At 35.9% G+C, this 27,317-nt stretch overlaps 1 protein-coding gene across 1 annotated transcript in view; it reads right to left on the bottom strand.

Annotated features, from left to right (window-relative positions):
• Positions 1–27,317, bottom strand: part of LOC128265176 (proton-associated sugar transporter A) — a 165,419-nt gene that overhangs the window by 110,533 nt on the left and 27,569 nt on the right. The gene's annotated exons all lie outside the window — the stretch shown is intronic.

Here is a 27,317-nt window from a genome sequence, read left to right as displayed (position 1 = left end):
TTTTATCTTGGATTTTAAGTTATTTAAATGGAAGAATTCAGAGGGTTCTAAAAAAAAAAACCTTGTCATAATGATTAACGTAACATCTGGAGTGCCTCAGGGTAGTCATTTGGGCCAATTGCTATTTACTTTATTCATCAATGATCTTCCTTCTGTTATAACACATTCTCGAGTATAAATGTATGCTGATAACGTTAAACTTTGTTTATCCTATACGGCTTACAGTCTGATATTGATTGTTTTCAGAGAGGGTGCCAATCTAAACTCTTAAATCTGAGTTGACTTTTTATAGGGGTGCGTCTTCATTTATAATATTCTGTCATAACATGCCACTGGACCGTATATATTGGGTCAACAATTTAGGAGTTCTTCTTAGCCCAACATTAAAATTAGACTGTCACATAAAGTCCACTGTTAACAAGGCTATAAGTGTTCTTGGGCTTATAAGGAGGTGGTCGAAAGAATTTGACGATCCTTATACAACTAAATTATTATTTACTTTCCTTGCCCGTCTTAATTTAGAATATTGCGCTCCAGTGTCAAGTACACATTGATCGTATTGAGTCGGTACAAAAGAAAATTAATCTTTTCGCCCTTCGTGGTTTGAACTGGGATCAAAACGTAAGGTTGCCTTCTTACTCTAGTAGATTACTTTTGCTTTATTTACCTACTTTTGTTAATCGTTGAATCATGCATGGAACTATTTTTATGCTCAATCTGGTCAGATGCTTGGTGTCGTTGGGCCACTTGTTTGAACTGTTTATAGTGCATCAACGTTCAACAATATATATATATATAAATAAAATTATAGGAGAAGCGGACGAGGTGCTTAACATGTATGACACCCCATTAATTTGAGACGAAATTAAAATAATCTAACACAGTACTACTGAAACTCTTTGTCCAAATCGACTCTCATTTCCACATTAGGGAATCTAGGATAAGGTAGAGTGAAATAATGGAATTACAATCAAAACACCCTAGTGCGTCACTATACAAAAGGAGATTTTTTAGTCAACTATGTCTCGACAACTTCTTAGGAGGCATTTACAATCCCATAGGATCAATTTAAAGGGCTTTGTAGCCCCAGAATTAAGGCAAAGCCTTCAATAGATAACACGAGATTAGGACAAAAAACGGGATAATAGGTGGCACAACCAGAATAGACAAAACTCACATGGTCACCAAAACAATCATACACAAAGGTACAACCATTTTAATAATCGATACCAAAATAACCGCTTTGAAAATAATAACCAAAATAGTAGGAATTATAAAAAGCGTTCAATAAGCTATAGCCCATCATTCTTTTATCGCAATACAACCCAAAATAATCGTCAAGGGACAGAAATAAAATTTACCACGAGTTCCAGGGCCTTAAGCCCTACAGAGCCTCAGAAATTCATAACACTGGAACTCATGCCAATAATGAAGCAGAACTAACAAAAATTGACGGTACGTCAAATATTGGGTAGCAGTTTACCAGCCCCCAATCAACAGGTTGTTACCTCCCGTATATCGTTATTGCTTCACCTTTTGGCAAACCTCTAAAATTACTTATAGACACAGGATCAATGTCCTCGATCATACACCCAAAATTTGTAGAAACAGATCATACTATTCAAAGTCCCCCTATAACAGTTTCATGACAATTTAACAAAACAGAAAAAATAAACACTAAAGCCAGATTCGCCTGTTTCGAAGTATTTAAAGTTAAAGGTAATTGCGAATTTCTCGCTTTCGAATTTCATAACTTCTTTGATGGTCTAATATAAATTAAATAGCCAAAATCAACCTTAATATTTTTGACTCTGACTACTCCAACGGCAACTCTCCCTGAAATAAATAACACCGCCTCAGTCAGGGTTATTAAAGAAATAATAACAATACCTAGACCTAGAAAATGTATATTTTCTTTGTGAGCCTATAAAGATAATAAAAAAGCTACAAAATTCCAAAGGTCTCTATAAATCAACCAATAGTAAAGCAGTGGTTGAAGTCTGCAATTATTCAACTTATTTCACAAAAAATCGGTTCAGCCCTATTCAGAAAATAGCTTTATCGATGTATATAATCTCCAATTGAATCAAAGTCAATCCAACTCGAAGAATGACGTCTCTAAAAAAATTAATACCCAAAATCTGTCCTCTGAAGAGACAGAATCTCTTCTAAAGATTGATAAACATTTTAACTCTATTTTTGATGCGTCTCAGAAAAAAAAAATTAAAAATAATTGAAAAAAAAACTTTAAAGCCCACTTATCTCTCGACCTCGCCAGTGGATTGCATTAAATTGAAATGGAACCCGTAGATATTCCCAAAACAGCCTTCACCGTGGAGGGAGGAATATGTAAGGATGCTTTTCGGACAAAAGGATGCCCCGGCAACCTTTCGAAGGGTAATGGACAACCTGCTTAGAGAGCTTATTGGAAACACTTGTCTAGTTTACCTAAACGACATAATTGTTTTCTTAACTTCTTTAGAAGAACTTATTATTAAATTACAAAATGTTATCAAAAAATCCAATTAGATAAATCAAACCTTCTACAAAATGAAATAGCATTTCTCGGTCACACAGTCCCAACAGAAGGAATAAAACCAAACCCTGATAAAATTCAGGCAATTAAAATGTTCCCAAAACACGGAAAGAAGTAAAATCATTCATAGGTCTCGCTTGCTATTATTGAAAATTTATAAAAGATCTCGCGAAGATAACGAAACCAATGACAGCTTATTTAAAAAAAAATTTGCCAAAGTTTCACATACAGACGAATTTGTTAAATCTTTCGAAGATTGCAACCAATTAATTTGCAATGACCCCATTTGAATCCACCCAGATTTCCAAACCAATGTATACTGACTACGGACGGAAGTAATATTTCTTTTGGTGCGGTGTTATCACAAGGTTATATCGGAAGCGATAAAACAATCTATTTTGCAAGCCGAACACTATCCAAAAAAAAAAAACAAGTATTCAACAATCAAGAAAGAACTCTTAGCAATAGTATGGGCGGCCCAATATGTTCCTTACGGTAGGCAATTCACATTTGTAAACGATAACAAACCTCTAACTTGGCTAATTAGTTTAAAAGAACCTAATTTTAAGCTCGTTAGGTAGAGACTTAAGCTCGAGGAATTCTTCTATGAAATCCACTACAAGAAGGGCAAGCGAAATTCCAACGCGGACCCACTAAGTCGCATTAACCTAAAAACATACGCTTTGGCAACTTCTCTTATGCACCCACAGGCGGTAGATAATTACACTCGGCAGAGGAAGACTTAAATTTAACTTACAAATTATTTTAGAGAAAGGCAAAACACTTCAATTAATAAATATTGTACCAGACAGAAATAAATTTTTAAAATCTTAATCAGAGCATTAAAAAGCTTCTTTGGCACCCACGGTATTCCCAAGAAAATAGCTTGTGATCAAGGAACGGAATTTTCATCAATGATTTTCACTGACTTTTGTGACCAACATAACATAAACCTTCAAAGCACATCCTTCCGACAGTCAAGTAGTAACTCATTAGTAGAAAAACTCCACTCAAATAAATATATATTATATATGATATGAACTTTTATCTGGCAGAACACCAGAATTTGAACTCCGGAACCGACAATAATGCCCATGATTATTTAAAAACAAGAGAGGAAGCAAACTTCGGCAAGCCGAATTTTATATACCCTTGCAGCTTTTGCAAAAACTTAATATTCTTGAAAACATCTTATTTACTTGCGTATATAATAACATAAAAACATTGAAGCTATGATGATTTGCAGCTTAATAATTCGATAGTTCCTATGGCAGCTATATGATATCGTTTTCCGATTTCAATTGAATTGTCTGAATTGTCAAATTATAAATATGTCAAAAAGAATTTTTAAAAAAATTGCAAAATATAAAAGTAACATTTACAAAAAAAATATGTTTATATTGTTTAAATATTTTTATTTTTTCCATTGGAGCTATATGATATAAATATCAAAGGTAGAATTGAAAAAGTTCTTAGCCACAGAATATGTAACCTTTATAAAGGAAGGCAGGAACCAAAAACCCGGCTTTAATGTCTTCAGGAAAGAAAATAGACGCAATAAACTTTCACCGTGATTTTCAAGTCATGAGGTAAAGGAAAACAAAAAACTTACGTTTCTAAGCAAAAAATCACCAAAGATTCGTTAATCTAAAATCCAACAGAAAATAAACAAAAATTATAAATTTTTCTCAATTTTAAAAACTTATGTACACAAAAAATATATAATGAAAAACGTTGAGAGTCTATTCGTTAGTGAATAAAATATAATTCACAATAATTCTTTGAGAGACCGTAAAAATAATAACAAAAGCAAAACATAACAAAATAACACAGATCTCCTTGAGAGAATATCAAGTAACTCCTTATTAAAAAAACTATATATATATAAAAACTTAATACAAAAACGTATTACTTCTACCTAATTTTAAATTAACATCGGTATCAGCACGGCACTGGAACGTACTGATCTTAAACGTCAGTCTCAGCATAGTTGAAATAAAATGAGGGAAAACTAGGATTATTATTGAACACCAAGTAATAATAAACATCACAAATTTAAGATCACTTTTAATTAACGCAATAGAAAATGATCCCAATACAGAAAAAAACATCGATTTAATTAGACTCAAAAATCAGCAATTAAAAAATTAAATTAGTAACCTTATGCCTAAAAATAGTAAAAAACGTGGAATAATTAACGGATAAGGGTTTGCAATAATTTTTATCTCAGACAATATGAACGCTCAACATAAAAACAGAATTAAACAAATCAAAGAAAACTCTCAAAACACACGTCGAATTATCTTGCCAAAACCAATGTGTGTGCTTACCTTCATTGTATATAGAAAAATTAAAAAATATTACTGATCATATAAATAAAGAAGAAGAGATAATATCGAATTATTTATACAATGGAATCTATGGTAACAGAATCATACAAGCCGAAATAAACTTTATCTTAATTCAATATCTTAATAGACTTGGTTATAATATCGATGTACTTTTCCAACACGCTAATGACATTTCGGAAAGCATCCTGTTGGCAAGAATTAACATATTTCCAAATTCATTTGATCAGAAGAAGAACTTGAAACTATATCAAACACATTTAAGAAAGAATCAATTCCCATACAATCAATAGAACACATCTTTGAATTAAGAGGCAAGCGTACTACAAGCACGATTAAATTGTATTGAGTATAAAAGTTCCAATTGTTTTTAAAACTAGTCATAAGTTTTCTCATTTCCTACCATTGCCGATTAGTGGAACTAAATACATAAGCATGTATTTTACAAGCTAAAGTAGTAGCTGGAGTAGAGGACATCTTTTACTGCGAAGAGACATGGGCGAAGGAAAGTCGAGAGCAATCAAACTGTTCTTCATGGATTTGTATCGTAAATTCAAAAGAATATTGCATCATTCTTCTTAAAAGTTATTTCCAGATATCAGCCCTTCTTATGAAAACTCTGTTATAAGCATCAGCTTATAACATGTACAAGTTATCAAACCCGTGAAACCAGGCCACTTATGGCTTTGATAAACAATAATTTCAATCTCTTCATTTGCCTTGTCAGATATAGCTTTTTAATTTAAGATTTTATATACTTATTGTTAGTCTCAATTCAGAAAAGATTCAATAAATAAAATGCATATGTTAAAAAAAAAAAAAAAATTGCCTTTGTCTTTGCCTTTGGCTTTGAGGTCCGATCTTGGTTCCCTAGCTAAGTTAAACAAATCAAAATTAAAGTAAACATCAGCTTCCGTTAGAAGCCCAATCAATTGCGCCTTTTGCGTTCCCAGTGTCCGCCAAATTGCATCGGTCAGCATAAATTAATTTCACATGGAGATGCGACAGTTTCATCTTTAGCTTTTAACCTAAACATAATTTTAAGTTCTAAAGTTCAAAAAGAAAAGCTCCTGGCCGAGGTTAGTTGGACTTGATTTAAAATTGGAGAGGTTGAGAAATATTACAAAGTAACAAAAGTGTATTGAATTAATTGTGTTAATAATTTTATGAAAATATTATTTGATTTGAAAATAAAATGTATATGTTTTTCTTAAAAATTTCCGGAAGAAAATTAATTTTCACGCACAATACTAACACACTCAAAACATGTATAAAAGACTGCGAAGGGAGCCGACTAAACTCATTTGCATATTTGACCTCAACCCAATCGTGTCTTCTTATTTCTTCGGAACACAAAATTTTCTGGCGACGAGGAAAGAAGTCAAAAAGTTCGTGTCGGTAGAGATCGAACGGAAGGTAAAGAAAAACAGTGCCGCAAAATTAAGTTTTGTGTATTTCGTGTCGGTAGTCTAAATTTGTAGAGATCGAACGAAAAAAACAATGCCTGATAACAATCAGTTAAACTTTGAAATCTTTTTGGCTCAACAGCAACAATTCTCGCAGCAGCTTATGCAAAAACAACAGCAATGAAAGGAGTCCATATTAACACAAAAACCGTTTCGTTCACAACGTATATTGGGAACATTCAGTACGTCCGCCGTTTCCAAATTTCAACAAGAATCAACAAAATTGGGAAACGAATCTCCAAAAATTAAAGCAGCATTTCGCCGCGTACTCAGTGCAATCCGCGGAGAAGAAAAAAGCGTATTTTCTATCCTGGGTAGGCACGCACGCCTTTGAACTTGTCAAAAATCTGTTCGGTAGCGAAAATTTGACAAAAATCAAATCAAAAACACGGAATCAGTGCAAACAATTTACAATGTTGCCAGTTTGGTAAATTTTGATGGAAACAAAAATGTGATTGAGCGTTTCTTTCCAAATGGATGGTGCAACGGTGTCAGTGCCTAATTCAAAAACATACAAACAACTTAACAGCCCAAAACTAGAGAAGTGCGATCGAATTTTACATGCATTTGGCCAACAACAAATTCCATTGTTGGGTGAACTGCATACTGTGGCAAAGTGTGGTTAAGATTTGTTCAAAACATTCCGTTTCGAAATTCAGCAAATCGCAAATGTAAGTGAGGAGCAGGTTACTCAAATGACCAATCTTTGTAAGAAGTACGAGGAAGTATTTGAGCCGGCGATTGGCTTTTACAAAAGCAGGCAAATTACGTTTGCCCAATTGAAAAAATTCAATTTGGAAGCGCAGCGTCTAACAGAAGCAGATATTTGGAAACCTATTAAATTTAGCAACTGGGCATCGCCTATAGTACAAGCACCCAAGCTGGGTGGAGCACTACGAGTCTGCGGCGATTTCAAACAAGGTGTCATTTCCCAATTGGACATCGAGCAATATCCACTGCCAACACGTGAGTCTTTGTTACACCAGATCCGCCATGGCACGCATTTTTCCAAAATTTACCTGAAAGACGCTTATTTACAAATGGAGTTAGACGAAGCAGCAAAAGAAATTATGGTCGTCAATACGCCGTTGAGTCTCTTCCAGTACCAACGTTTACCTCATGGAATAGCCATCTTGAGCAACTTCTAAGTGGTGTAGAAGGTTGTGGAAATTATCTCGACGACATAATTATTTCAGCTTCAAGAGTAGATCAACATCTCAAACAAATTTTACAAGAAAATTGAATAAAATGTAAGAGAGAAATATGTTTTTTCTAAGGGACGAGATTGAGTATCTCGGGACAAAAGTCAGTGTCAAAGGCATCCTTCCGGACTCATCGGGACTAGAAGCCCTCAATGAGCTAAAGGCGCGCTCCAATCTACAGCAGCTGGATGCGTTCATGGGAAAAGTTAACTATTACTGCAATTTCATTCCAAATTACTCCCAGTTAGCTTCACCTTTAAATCAACTTCGTAAAAACAACATTCAGTTCAAGTTTGGCCCTGACCAACAGCAGGCTTTCATAGCATTTAAACGATATATTCTGGACGCTTCTGAGCTAGCACACTTCAACGAGGATCTTCCGCTCGTTCTGGCCACTGATGCATCTTCCTTCGGCATTGGTGTAGTTTTATCACATCCAGATGGCAAGGTAACGCCAATAGCATTTGCATCACAGACCTTAGATGTACACCAAGCTCGATACAGCCAAATTGGGAAAGAAGCCCTTTCAATTAATTTTGGGGTAAAGAAGTTTCACCAGTACTTGTACGACAGGAAATTCATTCTTATAACTGTATACAAGCCGTTGGTCACAATCTTCAATCCAACCAAACATTTGTCGACGATGACTTCCAACAGACTTCAGCGCTGGGCTATAAAATTGATGGCCTACAATTTTGAAATCAAGTATCGCTCAACTACAGCTCATGGACATGCAGACGCACTCTCACGTCTTCCAATTACTTCAGATTTCAATTTTGATCAGGAAGAGGCATGCTATAACATCCTGTCCAATAAATTCAGACGAAATAAATCAAAATATGGAATGCGGCAGTATTTTGAAAAGGGTCGATCACTACGTACCAAGTGGATTGCCTTAACAACTAAACGATCTCGAAATAATGCCATACTTAAATCGTAGATTTGCATTAACAATTAACAACAACCTAATATGTCTTCATTCTGACGCCAATTGAATTATTATTCCCCGCAAGATACGAACTAAAATTCTTAACTTCCTTCACTACGGTCACTGGAGAATAGTTCGCGAGAAACAATTAGCACGACAACATGTTTGGTGGCGAGGTATCGACGATGATATCGCACAATTGACCAAGAGTTGCAGCGTTTGCAAGATTGGCAATCCAGCCCCAGTTAAAGAATTTCAAAGCTGGCCAAAAGCTACATCAGCTACATCAAGGATACACATAGACTTTGCAGGTCCCATATTTGATTCAATGTGGCTAATATGCGTCGATGCCTATTCTCAGTTTCCGTTTATAACACAAATGACTTCGACCACAACTGCAAACACCATATCAGCACTTACAGCTATATTTGCCATCGAAGACTATCCCAAAACTTTAGTCAGCAAGCCTATAGCCCCATTCCATCCAGCATCAAATGGACTTGTTGAGCGTTTTGTACAAATTTTTAAAACCTCAGTCACCAAAAACATCAAGGATGGGTACCCAGTCAAAACAGCGGTTACAAAATACCCCAGTTCTTATCGTTTTACACTTAACCCAGAAGGCAAATCACCTGCAGAACTTCTACATGGTCGTCCAGTGCGTACGATCTTAATTCAACTCTTCGATAAACGAACTAAAACCCAAGAGAACCAGCCGACAAAGTATTACCCAAACCAAAAATAGTTTGCCAAAAAATACGCAAGGGGAGAAAGGTGGATAAAAGCTGTCATCGATCGGTCCATCGGCTGTGTAAAATTTATTCTTGGAACATCTACAGGTTTCATCAAGCGCCACGTAAACCAGATCAAACCAAGATCCGATTCAGACGACATCAACAGCAACTCCAACGTTAGCGACAGCCCGTTTTGGTGGATGTCTGACTCTCAAAATCCGCCAACAACAATGTCAAGCCCATCCGCTACTTCCAGTGAAGTAGCTGCCTCAGCTTATAACATGTACACGCACAATACTAACACACTCAAAACATGTATAAAAGACTGCGAAGAGAGCCGAATAAACTCACTTGCATAATTGACCTCAACCCGATCGTGTCTTCTTATTTCTTCGGAACACAACAAAAATCATCAACAACCAGCAACCGGCGTTCAATCGAGTCGACAAATGGCACCTAAAATACGTCAGTCAACTTGAAAATAACCTTCTCCTGCTACCAAACATCCAAAAACTCTCATCTCTTCTGATTGCAGAGAACCATTCTACTTAGAAAACACAGCTATCCTACACCAGTACAACTTCAGTGTCACTAAAAATGACATCGTCTACGAAAGAAAAACCCAGCTGGTGACTGAAAAATTGACCATCGATCTGCCGGTCCACCCCAACGTTCCACCCAACGAAACACGAAAATGCCCTACCTTGGAGAGGCTTGACGAGGACCTGTTCATCTCCATGGTCATGGATCCGCCCTGGGTAGCTCCACTTCGTACTGAGCTTCCTGGGGCATCGACCAACATCAACTACTAGCTGACACCGCTACAAATGCACCGGATGGATGCCCGTGGCGGATGCAAGCCAGCCGCTGCGTCGGCAAGAATAACAACTGACCGACTAATTCGGCAACTTCCAAATTTCCAAATAATTTTAGATGTTCTGCTGCGACAGAGCTTATGTTTATTTTAAGACAATTAAATAATTAAAATCAGTCGTAACCTAAATCGCGCCTAGCACGAACCCCTCTGATGCTTTAGATACCATTTAATTCAGTTCTTTCTTTTAATAAAGAAAGAAACAAATAGGGGTGGAGACGAAATTATCCGCTCAGCACATGGCAAACTATGCATGCGACTTACGATAAATCAGTTATGTTTTTCACTGACACTCACTCTGCTACCAAAAATACAAGACAGTTACCGAACGCGAAAATAGCAAAACTCGATCGTAGACCCGGTTATAATAATTAATTTGGATACCGTCCGAAAGAAAATCTCAATATGACAACCAATAGGGTCTTTTCGGTGAGCAAAAAAAACAACAACTAAACTTGAAGATGATGAGATTTGACCCGAGTACTACGGTCTACATAAACGAGCAGCTTTTGAGAGAGCATTATCTCATCTTCAAAGAAGCAATGCGGCTTAAAAAGATAAAAACGCTTAATGCCTTGTTTACCCCTGGAGGATTAGTTTACGTGCGCTGTACTGGATGAGAGAGCTACTATACAAGGTGGTCCCGTCAGCTCTACCGATCACGATAAATTTTTCAGAGACAAGCGCTAGGAAATGATAGCAACCGATTTCTTTCGCACGTTTGACAAACGACTGGCACAAACAACGTCCTCAAAAGAGGGCAGCTCGTCCGTCGGGACCACCTTGTATAGTTGCACCATGGACGAGCTTACAGCGCTCGCTCAAGAGCATGAAGTCGGGATTCACAACTCTCCCCCTCTCTCTTCCAAAACCTTATCAGCAGATGCATGCGGAGCTGGGCTTCGCTCTTAAATTATTATTATTCAACATTAATACATACTAAGCTTATTTTAGTTTCTCTCTTTATTTTATGTAGTTATTGTTTATGTTTTAGTTTTGTTTTGTTTTTCGCTCCTAAATCTTTTATTCAATTTACTAACATATATAATTTTGAAAATGATTTGATTGCTGTTCAATGAGAACAACAACATAGTTCTTAAGCTCGTATGCACTCAATGTACAGGTCTCAAAGTTTGCATTATAAATGCCGAGAGTCTAACCAAAAAGATTGAAGAGTTCATATACCTGTTCGTTAACTCTTGAGTCGATGTAGTATGTGTTTACGAAACATGGCTCTCTTGCCTTGTATCTTGTGACTGTTTTAATTTGTATCTTGCTGATCGTAAAGGACGTGCCGGAGTTGTTGCAATTTATTAAAACAAGAGATTTAAGGCCAAAGTAATTAATATATATATTTATTGAAATTGTTGGATCTGCTCAAACAGAAAAAAAAACTGTTACGTTGCCTCTACCGACCAAAGCAAACTATTGATTATAACCAATTTTTCTCCCTATTCTGTGATATTTCTATGACGTACAGCAATATAATATTGACAGGTGATATGAACAACAACATTTTGACTGAAAACCATTTAACTAATAATATGATATCTGCTGGAATGACTTTAGCAAGTTCCTCATTTCCAACTTATTACTCTAGTACCTGCATTACTCTCCTGGACGTATTTTTTTTAAACACACCTGACCATATTCCAGTATATGACCAGGTCTCAGTACCAGCTTTTTCAAAACATGACCTTATTTTAATTACCTCTAACATTTTTATCGACTACACTGACCATCCAATTACTTTTAGAGACTTAAAAGTAATGACTACAATTTGTTAACATTTTAATGACTGACTGGAATGTGTTGTATAGTCTTGTTTCTGTCGATAAGCAAATTGAGTGTCTCCAAAACAGCTTACTGCATCTATATAATTCCTTTATTCCCCTACAAACCAGAGTATTGAAATAAAATAAATAGCAATGATTTTATAGCACCACTTCTGATTTCCCAGACAGGAGGAAGGACGCCAGACACTTCGAGTGGCTAAGGCAAATGGTGACTGTAGGCCAATATCATTATGATCCTTCCTGTCTAAATTAATGACCAAACAAAATGGATATGTCTGGACAAGTGGTCTGTTAAATAACGCACAGTCAGGCTTAAAAAAAAATAAAAAGCCGCGTAACATATTCGAGGAAACATGGAGAAAGGAATAGTAACGTTATTGACCTTACTATATTTTTGCAAAGCTTTCGATACTGTGAGCCACGATATTTTTAGCTGGAAGCTTATAAAAAACAGCAGAAAAGTTGATACTCTCCTATTTAGTTTGCAGACGGCAGGCCATAGTAACAGCCTTTCAAACTTCCAAATTTCCCAAAAGTTGTCTTTCTATTGCAGGTAGTATATAAGTCGGAACGAGCCGGATCGGACGACTATAGCATATAGCTCCCATAAGAACAATCGAAAAAATAAATTAAAAAATATTATAACTTTGCTGTTTGGATATTAGCAATCCTATAACAGAAGCTGAAATAGAAAACTTTCTTGGGTCATCCTGTCAAATGAGCTTGCCTATTAAAAGAATTCATTTTGACGAAGTTGTCACAGAAATTAAATGCTTAAACAATAAAAAGTCACCAGGCCCGGATAAGATAGATGGCATCACTCTTAAAACTCTACCATCAAAATGCATACGGTTTCTCACGCTAGTATATAACGCTATTCTCAGGCTAGACCACTTCCCAAGTCAATGGAAATGTGCAGAAATCAATATGATCTTCAAGCCAAACAAGACAGAAACTGAACTTTCATCTTACCGTCCCATTAGTCTGTTGACAATATTCTCGAAAGTATTTGAAAAAATACTACTGAAGAGGATGTTGCCAATTTTGGACGAACTTGCCATTATTCCTGAATATCAATTCGGATTCAGAAAAAACCACGGGACCACTGAGCAATGTCATAGGGTTATCAATGAAATTGTATCTGCACTTGAGAATAAAAAATATTGTACTGCAACATTTCTTGACGTTCAGCAAGCTTTTGATCGTGTTTGGCACAATGGATTACTCTACAAGATAAAGAAATTGCTGCCTGCTCCATTCTATTTATTAATGAGATCCTACTTGTCTAAGAGATGCTTCTACGTGCAGCAGAGAAATGATACGTCAACACTACTTCGCATAAACGCAGGCGTTCCTCAAGGGAGTGTATTGGGACCAGTCCTTTATACACTATACACGGCAGATATGCCAGTAACAAACAACTGCACCATTGCAACATATGCTGACGATACAGCCATTCTGGCAACAAGCTCATCTAGAGACGAAGCATCTCATCTCTTGCAATGTGAGCTCAGTCTGATTGAGGCCTGGTTCCTTCGCTGGAAAACTAAAATCAACTCCCTGAAGTCAGTCCAAATAACTTTTGCACTAAGACCAGGAAACTGTCCAAATGTCACACTTAACGGCTCAGAAATTCCACAAGACTCCTGTGTGAAGTATCTTGGCATGCACCTCGACCGCAGACTAACATGGAAACACCACATAAAAGCGAAAAGACAACAACTCAAACTGAAAACACTGAAAATGTCCTGGTTACTAGGTAGAAAATCAGCAGCCACTTTGGAAAACAAAATTCTTCTCTACAAAGCCATTTAGAAGCCTGTTTGGACCTACGCTATCCAACTCTGGAGAACAGCTAGCAATTCAAATATTGAAATACTTCAGCGCTACCAATCAAAAACCTTGCGACAAATTGTTAACGCTCCATATTATGTAACCAATGCAAATATTTATAAAGATCTAAATATTCCAACTGTAAAAGAGGAGATAAAAAAATATAGTAAGAAATATACAGACAGACTTCACAATCATGTAAATAATTTAGCCCTAGGTCTAGTAGACAATAGATTAACATTCAGAAGACTCAAAAGATTCCACATTCTTGATCTCCCTGATAGGTAAATTTAAGTAAACGAGAAATTAAATTAATAGCAGGTTTCACTGGAAATCTGCTATTCCTGTTATGTAAATATTAGTGATACAATTTACTTATTGTCATTAGACAGATTGTAAATAAAAATTAAATTAAAATAAAAAAAAAAACGTTGGGATTTTTGTCCGAAATCGTGAAAGACAAAGATTGATGGTCCGTTTGGATTTCTATACCAACTACTCCGTACAAATAGTTTCTCAAATTTTTTAAGGCCCATACTATAGCTAGCAGATCCTTTTTGTTTGTGGCATAAGTTGCTCGGTTTTATTAAGTGTCTTAGAAATGAAAGTAATTGGTTTGTTATCCTGTGATCATACCGCCCCGATAGCTAGGTCTGATGCGTCCGTTGTCAAAGTGAATTTGTTACTATAAGTTGGTTGAACTAGTTCAACTTGTGCTATTAGATTCTCTTTTAGTTCGTTAAAAGCTGAATCATCCAACTGAATAACAACTTTTGTAGATATTCTTTTATTTTTTAATATCGTCCATGTAGACGTGGCATGTTTTTCATACTTGTTCTCTGAGAATAACATCCATTGCTCCCTGGAAAATTCTGGCGCATTTGTTAATAGAAAAATATGTTTTTTCAATATCTGAGGTGTCATTAGAATTTGATGGAATTTTGCCTTTCCTAAGTTGGCTTATATAACAGATGGGTCTTGCATCGGGTATCTATCCAGTATTGTGTTCTCTTTTAATTTTTTGTAGACTATTACGAGTCCGTGTTTAGGGCTATCGTCTTCGTTTTGACCCTTTTTGGGTACCAACAGTACTGGTGATTTGTAAGGACTTCTACTCGGCATAGGGATATTGTTTAATATAAATTGCCCTGTCGTCATTTGTATTTATTTCGCGCCAAGTATCAGTTCTAAAAGGAATTTTTAGGTTTATTTTAGAGTGTTCCTCTTCATTTATGTCAATTATTCTTTTCTCTAAATCTTCTACTTGATTTGAATTTAACATCTTAATATTATTCATTTTATTTCTTAAAGAATAACTATCTAATAATTGAGCTGCAAATCATCATAACTTTAATGTTTTTAAACGTATACGCAAGTAAATCATAATTTTAATTTTTTTCAAAAATATTCAATTCTTGTAATAGCTGCAAGGGTATATGAACTTCGACTTGCCGAAGTTTGCTTTCTTTCTTGATTTATAATATATTCTTTCAATGAAAGGATCATTTTTTCTTCTGTAGCGATAATTGGTTTAAAGAATTATCCTCATCGTAAAATAATTTTTATTTTTTTCCGTTATATATATAAGTTAATAGATTGATTATGATTTTTTTATAAAAAAAATCAAACTTTGCTTTATTGAGTTGGATTAAGAACTAACTTACTTAGGTTAGACAATTGTTTTTATAGCTACGCGTCGCTCCATCGCTGCCGCCGTCTCTGCCGCTGTTGATGTTTCTGCTGACGTTCTTTCATATTATTGGTTGCTGCTCTTGGTCGCCGTCGCTGTTGGCCAAACTTAATTGTAATTGTCCAGTGCATTTTAATTATAGTTTTTGTTGTATGCACTAAGTTGAGTTCGATCAACTTTGGAAATTGGCTGTTCTGCATTCCCACGATCGCTGACCAAAAGGTGCAAGCTAAGTTCGTTAGAACTTTATTGAGAGCATTGCTTTGCTGTTAGTTGTGCAATTAATGCTCTCTTCTTCGGTTTGGGAAATTCTATTATTGAGGGCATTGCTTTGCTGTTTGTTGTGCAATCAATGCTTACTCATTTCCTCTGTCTGAGAAATTGTATTATTTTGGGTGTTAACTCTTCCCTCCTTAAACGCGACTGTCCTCGGTCGCAACGTAGTAGAGTACAGGTCCGGAATGCGTGGGCTTTTCTTGCGTTTCTGGCACGGAAACTGGTGTACTTTCCGTTGACCTACGTCTTCGTAGGAGTTCCGTGATTGATCCTATTATAAGTAGTAGTAGGATGATGGCGGATCCGTAGCTAACGGAAGATTCTATGGTTGCCTTGCTTCTTAATTTTTCCAGCGCTTTTGTGTTGTTAATTTTGAGTTCCTTGACCATTTGTAGTGAGAGAACTTCCTCTAACTTAGTCTTTTCGCCCAATAGTTGGAATAACGGAGGTTCTGGTTCGACTACGTTGATTTCCTTTGACTTGAAGATGGTTTCACCAATTGTTACCGTCGAATTACGATATTGTATTATGAAAGAGCCTTGCAGTTGTAGAAGTTTTTCATCTAGTGAGACTGGTCCATTGAAGTTGTTTAGCAGGATGGTGCCTGGTAGTATTTCTTCGAAATCCGGTATATGTTGATTGTTGATCATCTTACATTCTGGTTCTCGAAGGTTTAATAGAGCGTTTACGCAAGTATCATTGCTTAAATCTAACAAATTTTCTGAATTACAAATTGTCTTATCATTATAGGATTCACAAGGTTTAATTATTGCCAATAATTGTCTCTTACATTCTAAAAAATTATCTGATTCAATGGTTGGTAGGCTAATAATGTAAATAAGGTCGTTGCCATTTGTGGCTAACTTGATTCAAGAAAATTCCAATAATTCTTCTATGTTAAAAAATAAGTTATTTTCTTTTTTAAAAATTTCTTCCACTATTTTGGTTTCTGTGTTTGTAAGTACAAATGAATTTATTGTGTTAGATTTGGCCCATGTAATTGCGTATATTATGTTAATTATTTCTTCTTTTATTAATTGAATTTTATACTTTAAAATATTTGCTTTCTGATTTATGATCTCTTCCGAGCTCTGGGTAATTTTCAACATTGCATTAGTAGCGTTAGTAAGTTGGTTTACTTTTTGATTAATTAATCTGTTAATTACTACTTGTCTATTGTTGTTTTCTAGCTGCTCATTTATCTTGTCTTCTAAGATCTGATAGTCGTGGTGATCTGGCGATCCCGCCAGCCATTTCCATGCAGTACCTATTGCTTCTATTGCCCTTTTTTGTCTTTTTTGAGTTTGGAGTATGCGTAAATCCGTTTGGATCTGTTTTAGTTCATAGGAAAGATATGGGTGTAATGGATGAGATGGGGTGAGTGAATGAAATGATTCTTCTAACTTTGCCAGAGTTTCTTCATAGCTTTGTAGGTTAAAGATGTGGATGATTTTAAATGTTCCGTCTTGTTTAGCCGCTAATCCGGTTTCGAGTGAGATGATTTGTGAATTGGAATAGTCGAGGACTGTAGTTATTCCCAAGCATGTTGGTAAAAATAATCTGGAAAATTATGTTCTTATATTATTTTTATGTATGATTTTTCCGGTTTGTGTTTTAATGGTGGTCGTTCTATTTTCTGCTACTTTCTCGGTTTTGTATCTAGGTGTAAGTTTAGTTCCTAATCTTTTATCTATTTTTACATGTACAGTTTCGCCTGGCTTAAAAAGTTTTGGTAATATTTTTCCTTGATTGTGGTATTCGGGGTCGGCTGTTTGTTTATTTTTAATTTTCTTTTTTATTTCTTCTCGTTTCTTTTCTATGTCTTCTGTTGAACTAGAGATTGAGCTTCTGAAAAATATGTCTATGGGTCTTTCTTTTGTTACAGAATGTATCGATTTATTATATTCTTGAACTGCTTTAAAGATTAAATCTTCAAATGATATGCTCCCGTTGTCTTTTTTGAGTCACCGCATGATTTCAGATTAGGTTGAATGAAACCTTTCTATTTGACCGTTACTTGTCGATGCGTACGGTGCGGTGGTGTGTAATGATATTTTGAGTTCATCTTCTAACATAAACTTTATTGCTGCTGAGCCAAATGATCGTTCGTTGTCCATTATTATCCATTTCGGCATACGGAAAGCAATTAACATTTCCCTCAACGGACTTTTAATATCTTCAGATGCTCTTGACTCTAAAATTTTTACTTGAACATATTTTGAAAACTTGTCAATTCCCGTTAAGACTCTATGTTTTTCGGTAATATAAATATCTATGTGAACTATTTCTCCTGGGTAATTAGGAATAGGGGTCGGTTGGATTTCTCCTTTTGGGGGGTGTCTATCGTATTTTGATTCTTTACAAGTTTGACAGGCTTGAACTATTGCTTGGATTTTCTTGGTAAGTTGTGGAAAGAAATAATTCTTCAAAATTTGTAATTTGTTCTCTTTTGCATCTCTATGGGCTCGTTTATGTTCGAGGGTAATTATTTCGTTTTGTTGGGACTCCGAAGTTACGTCGTCTATTTCGTTTTGAGTAATCCTTACCTTGTATGATTTAAAATAGGTAGGGTAAATGTTTTGAATTTTTCCCATTACCTCTTCGGATGTAATGATTCCGTTTATAAGCTTAGGATCAAGTTTACTAGTTAAAATTGCAATAAGTTTTTCTTCCGTGTAAGATTTTTGTTTAATTATGTGTCTGTGGTATGTTGGGAATGGCATTTCGAAGCTATAGGAATCTGTATCGGCAGTCAGTAATAATAATTGGTTTTTAAATACGTTAATTGGAGCTTCTACTGAAAATATGAGGTTGTGTGACGAGCTTTCGTTGCTATTGGCTGATGCTGAGGAGCTGATTGAATTAATTTCTGCGGGGGCCCGGGACAACGCGTCCGCTACCACATTAGCTACTCCGGGCTTGTACCTGATCTCGTGGTTATACTCGCCAATGAGGTCTCTCCAGTGTTTAAGCTTAGCGTTATGGTTATTTACGCTATTCGAAAAACTCAAGGGTTGGTGATCCGTGTATATTACCACTTTTGAATACCCGTAAAGATAATGTCTTAAACTTTGGAGCGCCCAAACGATCGCGAGCATCTCTCTTTCGTTAGTTGCGTAGTTCTCTTCAGTCTTTGACAGGGTGCGTGAAATGAACGTTATTGGCCTATGATTTTGTTCCAATACTGCGCCTATTGCGTAACTTGAAGCGTCAGTAGTCAATTGAAATTCTTTTCCGAAATCTGGATAGGCAAGGGTAACCTCCCTGGAGACGAGAGTATTTTTAAGTTTCTCGAATGCTGTAATCGCATCTTTGCTCAAGTTGATAGCAGTTCTGCTTGACTTGGTCTTAGATATCCGGCCTTCTTCGCCTCTTAGAAGAATGGTTAGGGGTTTTGCTATTTTGGCGTAATCTTTTATGAACCGCCTATAATAACCTGTCATGCCCAAAAAGGAACGGAGATCTTTTAATGTTTTTGGGACTGGAAATTTTGTAATCGCTTTTATTTTATCTATGTTGGTTTTTACTCCATTTTCTGATATTGTGTACCCCAAGAAGTCTACTTCGTTTTTAAAAAAATGGCATTTCTCTATTTGAACCCTCATATTTGCGTTTTGTAGCGTTGAAAATACTCTTTCCAAGTTTTTGCCGTGCTCCACTTCGTTTTTGCTAAAGACTATAATATCATCAACGTATACATAGCAAATTTTCCCTATGTATTCTCTCAATATGTCGTCTAACGCTCTTTGAAAAATGGAAGGGGAATTTTTCAAACCGAATGGGAGTCTCGTAAATTCATATTTTCCGCCATTTACCGCGAATGCTGTTTTTTCTATGTCTGTATCTTTCAGTGGTATTTGATGAAAACCGCTCTTAAGATCTAATACCGAAAAATATTTGTTGTCCCCGAGCTGCGCAATAATTTCTCCAATTTCGGGTATGGGATACCGATCTGAGATAGTAACTTCATTAAGTTTCCTATAATCAATTACTAATCTGTACCTTTTTTCTTCGGACTGGCCGGACTTTTTCGGAACTACCCAGACTGGTGCATTATATGGTAATCTTGAAGGTCTTATAATACCATCTCTTAGCATCTCAGTTATTTGTTTTTCTACCTCCTGTTTGAGTGATATTGGGTATGGGTAATGTTTTCCGTAAACTGGAGAATCTGATGAAGTTCTGATCTCACCTACTACTTTAGTTGTGTATGCTAACTTGAATCGGGATCTGCGAAGAGGATTTTGTGGCTTTTGTACGAGGAGTTTTATTATTGATTTTTGTGACTCGGTCATATGGCTGACTTGCGGTCCAATTGTATTTACTGCTTGTGTCGCTAGTTGATGAATTTTAATTTTGCGTTTATTTCCGAGAATTAATATATCATTTTTTACATCTATTATTGCTCCTAGTCTTTTCATTGTGTCATTGCCCAAGATACCATGGAAGGTTTTCAGGGTGTCTAGTAAAAAGAATTTCATGGGTGTATCCGAAATATTAGCGAGCTTAAGTATTGCGTGTTGTGTTATTTTATTGTTACCACCGACTGAACTAACTGAAAAAGTGTTCTCATTTGGCTTTGGATTTGGTACTAATTGATTTTGAATATAATTTTGATTAGAGCCCGTGTCGATTAAGAATTTTAGAATTTTTCCGTTCCCCGTGGTTACTTTAAAGTAAGGTAGTGAGGAACGATTTATTCTAAAAAATAAAGTTCTGACATATCTATGTATTCTTGTTGTTCGTTATCGCTTTGCCATACATATTCCTCCTGAAGTTCGTTAACGTTATTTTCTTCTGCCAACTGATAATACTCTTGTTCTGAACTTGATGAAGCTTCATCTGAATTTTGCTGCGCGTTACTTCCTGTCTCTGGTTGAATATGGAACTGTCTTGGCATCTTATTATTATTTGGGGCATTAGCGGTGCTGAGAGGTCTTTTCCCTGCATAATCATTATTTGCTGGTTTGTTCATATAATTTATATGACGTGATCGAACTGATTGATCTACGTCCATAGGTACCGGTTTCGGTCGTGGCGGAGGTTTTGGTATGCTATTGGGCGCTACTACACCGGATTGGTTTGTATAAGGTTGACTATAAGATTTGAATTGGTTAGTTTGAGTAATTAGGGGTTTTCCGGATTGGTTTGGGTTATGGTAGAGATGCGGATGGAAATTTTGTTTGACGGCTACCATCCGATATGGTTGTTGGGGTTTAGATGGTAGCATGGGTGCCCTCCCTAAATACGGAGTTTTTGGTGTCTGGTTATTCCTAGCATTTTGATTCTCTAGCAGACTGCATAAATGTAGAGCGTGTCCTAAGTCATGTGGTTCTTTAATGGCCAGCAATTGTGCCAGGTTTCCATTAAGTCCTCTGACAAAAGTGTCTAAGGCTTTTTCCCTATACATGGCTGTCAGAGATTGTATAGTTTCTTGTGAGGCATCTAAGCTGCCAATTTGGTTCAGAATTAGTGATAATTGTTGATAAACTGCCTGATAATATTCATCTATAGTATTGTTACCTTGGTTAAGAGCATATAGTTGATATTCTAAGGTATTTAAGTCGCGCTTGTCGGCGAAATGCGCTGTTAGGCATTTTGAAATAGCTGTCCAATCTAAGGGGGTATTATATGATTCTAATACTGCGTCCGCTTGACCAGTAATTTTGTTACGGATTGCTAAAAGAATTCCATAATATTTTGGTGAACCAATTCTGTTTTCATAGATTTTTAACACCCTCTCGACACTTTTCCTCCATGATGAATATTCACTTTTGTTTCCTGAAAAGTCTCTAAGTGTCCGAACAATGTCTGGTAATTTATCTAACTCACTAAGATTGTGCGTTAATTCTCTTTTAATTGTTTGGTCTGTATATTTGGAAAAATCTTTATTTGGATTAAGTATTTCCTTTACTAGACTACTGAGATTTGTCTCTAAGATTGTTTTTATTTTTTCCTCAATATCCCTCTCGGTCATGATTCGTGTGTTTATTTGTGTGGAACTGGCTGATGAGGGTCCGGTAAGATTCGCGAGTCTGTCTGCCAAATCTTGTTCGGTCATTTTGGGTATGGATATATGAGCAGCGAAAAGTTTAATTTAATTTTTTAATTTTAGTTATTCAGAATTCGGAAGTTGTCTTCTAAGAATTAGGGTGTGCGATTTTTTATTACCTTTGTAATTATTGTGTGGGAATTTTTATTTTCCCTATATTTTGGATTTTTTTTCTTTTTAACTTACTAAAATATGTCTTCTACACTTTATATTTGGGTAAAACTTTTTCTTCTTTGAATATTTTTCGATTAATATTTTTTATGTTTTTGTTAATAAATTGCTTAAAACTATTCTTACAGTAGTAACATATCTCGGCGTGCTCTCGTGATGACAGGCTCGGCAGATTCCGTTTTATCCCACTCTGCAACGATCTCTCCTGAGTGTGAGTTTACTAAGGGGCCTTCTCTGTACCTTAATTCACGTTCCCTTCGAACGGATACTAAAGGGATCACGGCGATAAAATTTGGCCTGATTATTCCACCGGGTACAAGTCCTGTTTTTTTTTCAGGACTGACAATTTGCGGCGTTTTTTAAACGGCACTTTTGCACTTCCGAATCTCGGTATTTTTGGTTTTTTACTTCTCACTGATTAGGCGGAGGTTTGAAACGAAACGTCAGAATTTTTTACTTTCTGAACTTCGCGAGACGCGGAACTTGTTATCCTTTCGCGGTTTTAATCAAGTCCCTGTTCGGGCGCCAGTTAATAGATTGATTATGATTTTTTTATAAAAAAATCAAACTTTGCTTTATTGAGTTGGATTAAGAACTAACTTACTTAGGTTAGACAATTGTTTTTATAGCTACGCGTCGCTCCATCGCTGCCGCCGTCTCTGCCGCTGTTGATGTTTCTGCTGACGTTCTTTCATATTATTGGTTGCTGCTCTTGGTCGCCGTCGCTGTTGGCCAAACTTAATTGTAATTGGCCAGTGCATTTTAATTATAGTTTTTGTTGTATGCACTAAGTTGAGTTCGATCAACTTTGGAAATTGGCTATTCTGCATTCCCACGATCGCTGACCAAAAGGTGCAAGCTAAGTTCGTTAGAACTTTATTGAGAGCATTGCTTTGCTGTTAGTTGTGCAATTAATGCTCTCTTCTTCGGTTTGGGAAATTCTATTATTGAGGGCATTGCTTTGCTGTTTGTTGTGCAATCAATGCTTACTCATTTCCTCTGTCTGAGAAATTGTATTATTTTGGGTGTTAACTTATATATATATATAGTGACATAATCCCATATAACTCTTATGCACATGTCCACACGCCTACACTCACATACACCCTTAGCACTCGAATCAGCCGATATCTAATTGCAAATGTACCCAAGCCTTAGACTAAACATCCAGAACGAATCAGCCGATATCTAATTGCAAATGTACCCAAGCCTTAGACTAAACATCCAGAACAAATCAGCCGATATCTAATTGCAAATGTACCCAAGTCTTAGTCTAAACAATAAGAACGAATCAAATTACGTTATCAGTTCGTTCCCACACTTTCGGATCCCAATGGAAAATTACCATGCGAGCAAAACCCCAAGATTTCAAGTGAAAAAGTTAAAACGTCGGTTTAAACTAGTCTTAGGGATTATACTACACAACTAGTATATCCTGACCAGTACGAATAAATCAGAAATCGTTTAAAAACACAAGTGAAATCCGCAAAAGACTCTACGTGCAAATCGTCGCGTAAACCAGTGAAAAAGTCCAATTCGGTCAATACCACTAAAACTTAAAGTGAAATATTGAAAAAGACATAAAAATCCAATTGGGTCAATATGTGGTTACATTGGACGTGTCGAATACCTACTACAGCTATATCCAACTCAGAATGCCCGACAAGTTCACATAATTTATGGAGCCATTGAACGGACCATCGTGGAAACCGCCAAAGCCGTCATTTCCGAAGAAAAAACTGTGAATTGTTTGTCCACAAAAGCAGTCCTAATCCGAGCATTCAAGGATCACAGACCTTATGAAGACCTCGTAGCTTTCATCCATCAGACAACCTACAAAGGAAGCATCAGTAAGTTCGCAGACGAACTAAAGAAAAAATCTGCAAATAAAATTAATAAATTAGAATTAGAAACAGACCCCACAGACAAAAACACTGCAGCTTTGAATAAAACTATTAGAAATTGCATAGAAAGGAAACTTCCCGACAGATTATATAATGCTTTATCAAAAAGGGATATTTCCACCATTAATAATTTTAAAGAAACAGCAATGGTGTTAGGACATTGGGATGCGGATCCTTTTGAAAGCTATAGACCTGTGCGTCATGATAGTCGTAGGAATTCCGGAAACTCTCACCAAAATTACTACTATCAAAAACACAACGCCAATTTCTACCCAAGACACAGTCACAATTATAATCATTTCAATTCAAACTCAAATACAAATTCAAATTCAACCAATGCTCAGTCTTCGTCAAACCAAAATCGCATTCAACAATTTAGAAATTCTCTAGCCTAAGGTAGAGCCCAAAATTCATTAAATTACCAAGCTTCAACATCAAACCATTCTCCAAATGCTCCGATAAAAAGACAAAAAGAAAGTGAGAGTACACAAAATAGAATGGATGTAAATTTTCAGCAAACAGCCTCGGAGCCCGAAAATACTATTCTTATGTTAAAGTAATCATAAAGGGTAAAATTCTTAAAGCCACGGTTGACACGGGTTCATCCATTAATATAATGAGGGAAAATTTTGGGAACTTCGAAGTCAACGATGAAAATTTAAAAGTTTGTACTATAAACGGATCGATGGAACTAAATAAAAGCGTTATGATAAAACCGAGTAAAGTTTGCCCAGTAGAACAGAAATTCTATTTACATAAATTTTCAGACAATTATGATGTTCTAATGGGAAGGGATTATCTTAAAGGTTGTAAAGCAAAGATTTATTTTGAAGATGGAACAGTAACTTTAGGTGAAGATAAATTAACAGTCATGTATGGTGACGATGATAAAAAGGATAAGACCGCAATAAAATGCCTTAATCCTATATCATCAGAAAAGAAAGGTTAAAAAGAGAAGACCGCCGTAAAACGCCTTAATCTCAAATCACCAAAGGAGGAAAAGATTGAAGAGGATGAGACCTCAATCCACCCTCATCTAAGATCAATCTTTGGCTTTCGCCATTGAAAACGAACTTCGGTAATGCAATGAATTTAGATTAGGGCATTTAAACGAAGAGGAACAAGAAAGGAAGCAAACTTCGGTAAGCCGAAGTTCATATATCCTTGCAGCTATTTCAAAAACTAAATACTCTTGAAAACGTTAAAATTTTTTTTAAAAACATTGAAGCTATTATGATTTGCAGCTTAATTTTGATAGTTCCTATGGCAGCTATACGATTGTTCCTATGGGAGCTATATGCTATAGTCGTCCGATTTAGATGAAATTTAAACCGTAATTCTGAAATATTTAACCATTACTATATCTCGAAGAACTAAAAAAAAATTAAAAAACACCAAAGTTATAATTTTTTTTATTTATTTTTCCGACTGTTCCTATGGGAGCTATATGCTATAGTCGTCCGATCCGGCTCGATCCGACTTATATACCTCCTGCAATAGAAAGACAACTTTTGGGAAAGTTTCATGCAGATAGCTTTAAAACTATGAGACTAGTTTGCGTAGAAACGGACGGACAGACGGACGGACAGACGGACATGGCTAGATCGACTCTCCTAGTGATGCTGATCAAGAATATATATACTTTATAGGGTCGGAGATGTCTCCTTCACTGCGTTGCAAACTTCTGACTGAAATTATAATACCCTCTGCAAGGGTATAAAAAGAATTTTTGAAAAAAGTCTTATTTGAATATAATGACATTCAGTACAAAGAAGGTGAAAATCTGACTTTCACAAGTACGATCAAACATTCTATCCAAACCAAACATGAGGACCCTATTTATAAGAAATCTTATAAGTACCCTCAATCATTCGATGATGAAGTCAATAAACAAATGAACGAAATGATATTTCAGGGAATAATTCGTAAATCGAAATCTCCTTACTGTTCACCCATCTGGATGGTTCCTAAGAAAGCTGCCGCTTCGGGGAAACCAAAGTTCAGAGTAGTAATAGACTACAGAAGTTTAAATGAAATAACAATTAATGACAAATTCCCAATACCCAGAATTGATGAAATATTAGATAAATTTGGAAGATGTCAATATTTCACTACAATTGATTTAGCTAAAGGATTCCATCAAATTCAAATGGACCCTGAATGTCATAACACCATTGCTGTTTCTTTCAAATTATTAATGGTGGAAATATCCTTTTTTTGATAAAGCATTATATAATCTGTCGGGAAGTTTCCTTTCTATGCAATTTCTAATAGTTTTATTCAAAGCTGCAGTGTAAATTGTTTTGTCTGTGGGGTCTGTTTCTAATTCTAATTTATTAATTTTATTTGCAGATTTTTTCTTTAGTTCGTCTACGAACTTACTGATGCTTCCTTTGTAGGTCGTCTGATGGATGATAGCTACGAGGTCTTCATAAGGTCTGTGATCCTTGAATGCTCGGATTAGGACTGCTTTTGTGGACAAACAATTCACAGTTTTTTCTTCGGAAATGACGGCTTTGGCGGTGTCCACGATGGTCCGTTCAATGGCTCCATAAATTATGTGAACTTGTCGGGCATTCTGAGTTGGATATAGCTGTAGTAGGTATTCGACACGTCCAATGTAACCACATAGGTCGGCGGGATTGCCATCAAAGTAGGGCAACTCTTTAATTTGACCAATTAGTTGGTTCAAATGGATCTCCGATAATTGGATTGGGTTTGCCATTCTGGTTTTGTTAAAGTTTCAATATTTCACTTTAAATTATTTATTTAGCCATATTGACCGAATTGGATTTTTATGTCCTTTTCAATATTTCACTTTAAATTTTAGTGGTATTGACCGAATTGGATTTTTTCACTGGTTTACGCGACGATTTGCACGTAGAGTCTTTTGCGGATTTCACTTGTGTTTTTAAACGATTTCTGATTTATTCGTACTGGTCAGGATATACTAGTTGTGTAGTATAATCCCTAAGACTAGTTTAAACCGACGTTTTAACTTTTTCACTTGAAATCTTGGGGTTTTGCTCGCATGGTAATTTTCCATTGGGATCCGAAAGTGTGGGAACGAACTGATAACGTAATTTGATTCGTTCTTATTGTTTAGACTAATACTTGGGTACATTTGCAATTAGATATCGGCTGATTCGTTCTGGATGTTTAGTCTAAGGCTTGGGTACATTTGCAATTATATATCGGCTGATTCGGGTACTAAGGGTGTATGTGTGTGTAGGCGTGTGGACATGTGCATAAGAGTTATATGAGATTATGGATATGTCACTATATATATATATATATATATATATATTGTCCCTTTTTGAATATCAATTACCGCTCCAATTTTTTTTAAAAGATTAAAACCTATAAGTAGGTCTGATTCTAACCCTTCTATTTCATAACATATTGTCTTGTGTTAAATATCGTTATTAAATGATAATATTTTATTATTCTAAACCCATTAATGGTTGAAACTCTCTTGTAAATTGGGAGCTATTTTTTATTTTGATA

The sequence above is a fragment of the Drosophila gunungcola genome, unplaced genomic scaffold (genome assembly GCF_025200985.1).
Source record: "Drosophila gunungcola strain Sukarami unplaced genomic scaffold, Dgunungcola_SK_2 000098F, whole genome shotgun sequence".
Taxonomy (NCBI): Eukaryota; Metazoa; Arthropoda; class Insecta; order Diptera; family Drosophilidae; genus Drosophila; species Drosophila gunungcola.
This window is presented reverse-complemented; position numbering and strand designations above follow the sequence as displayed.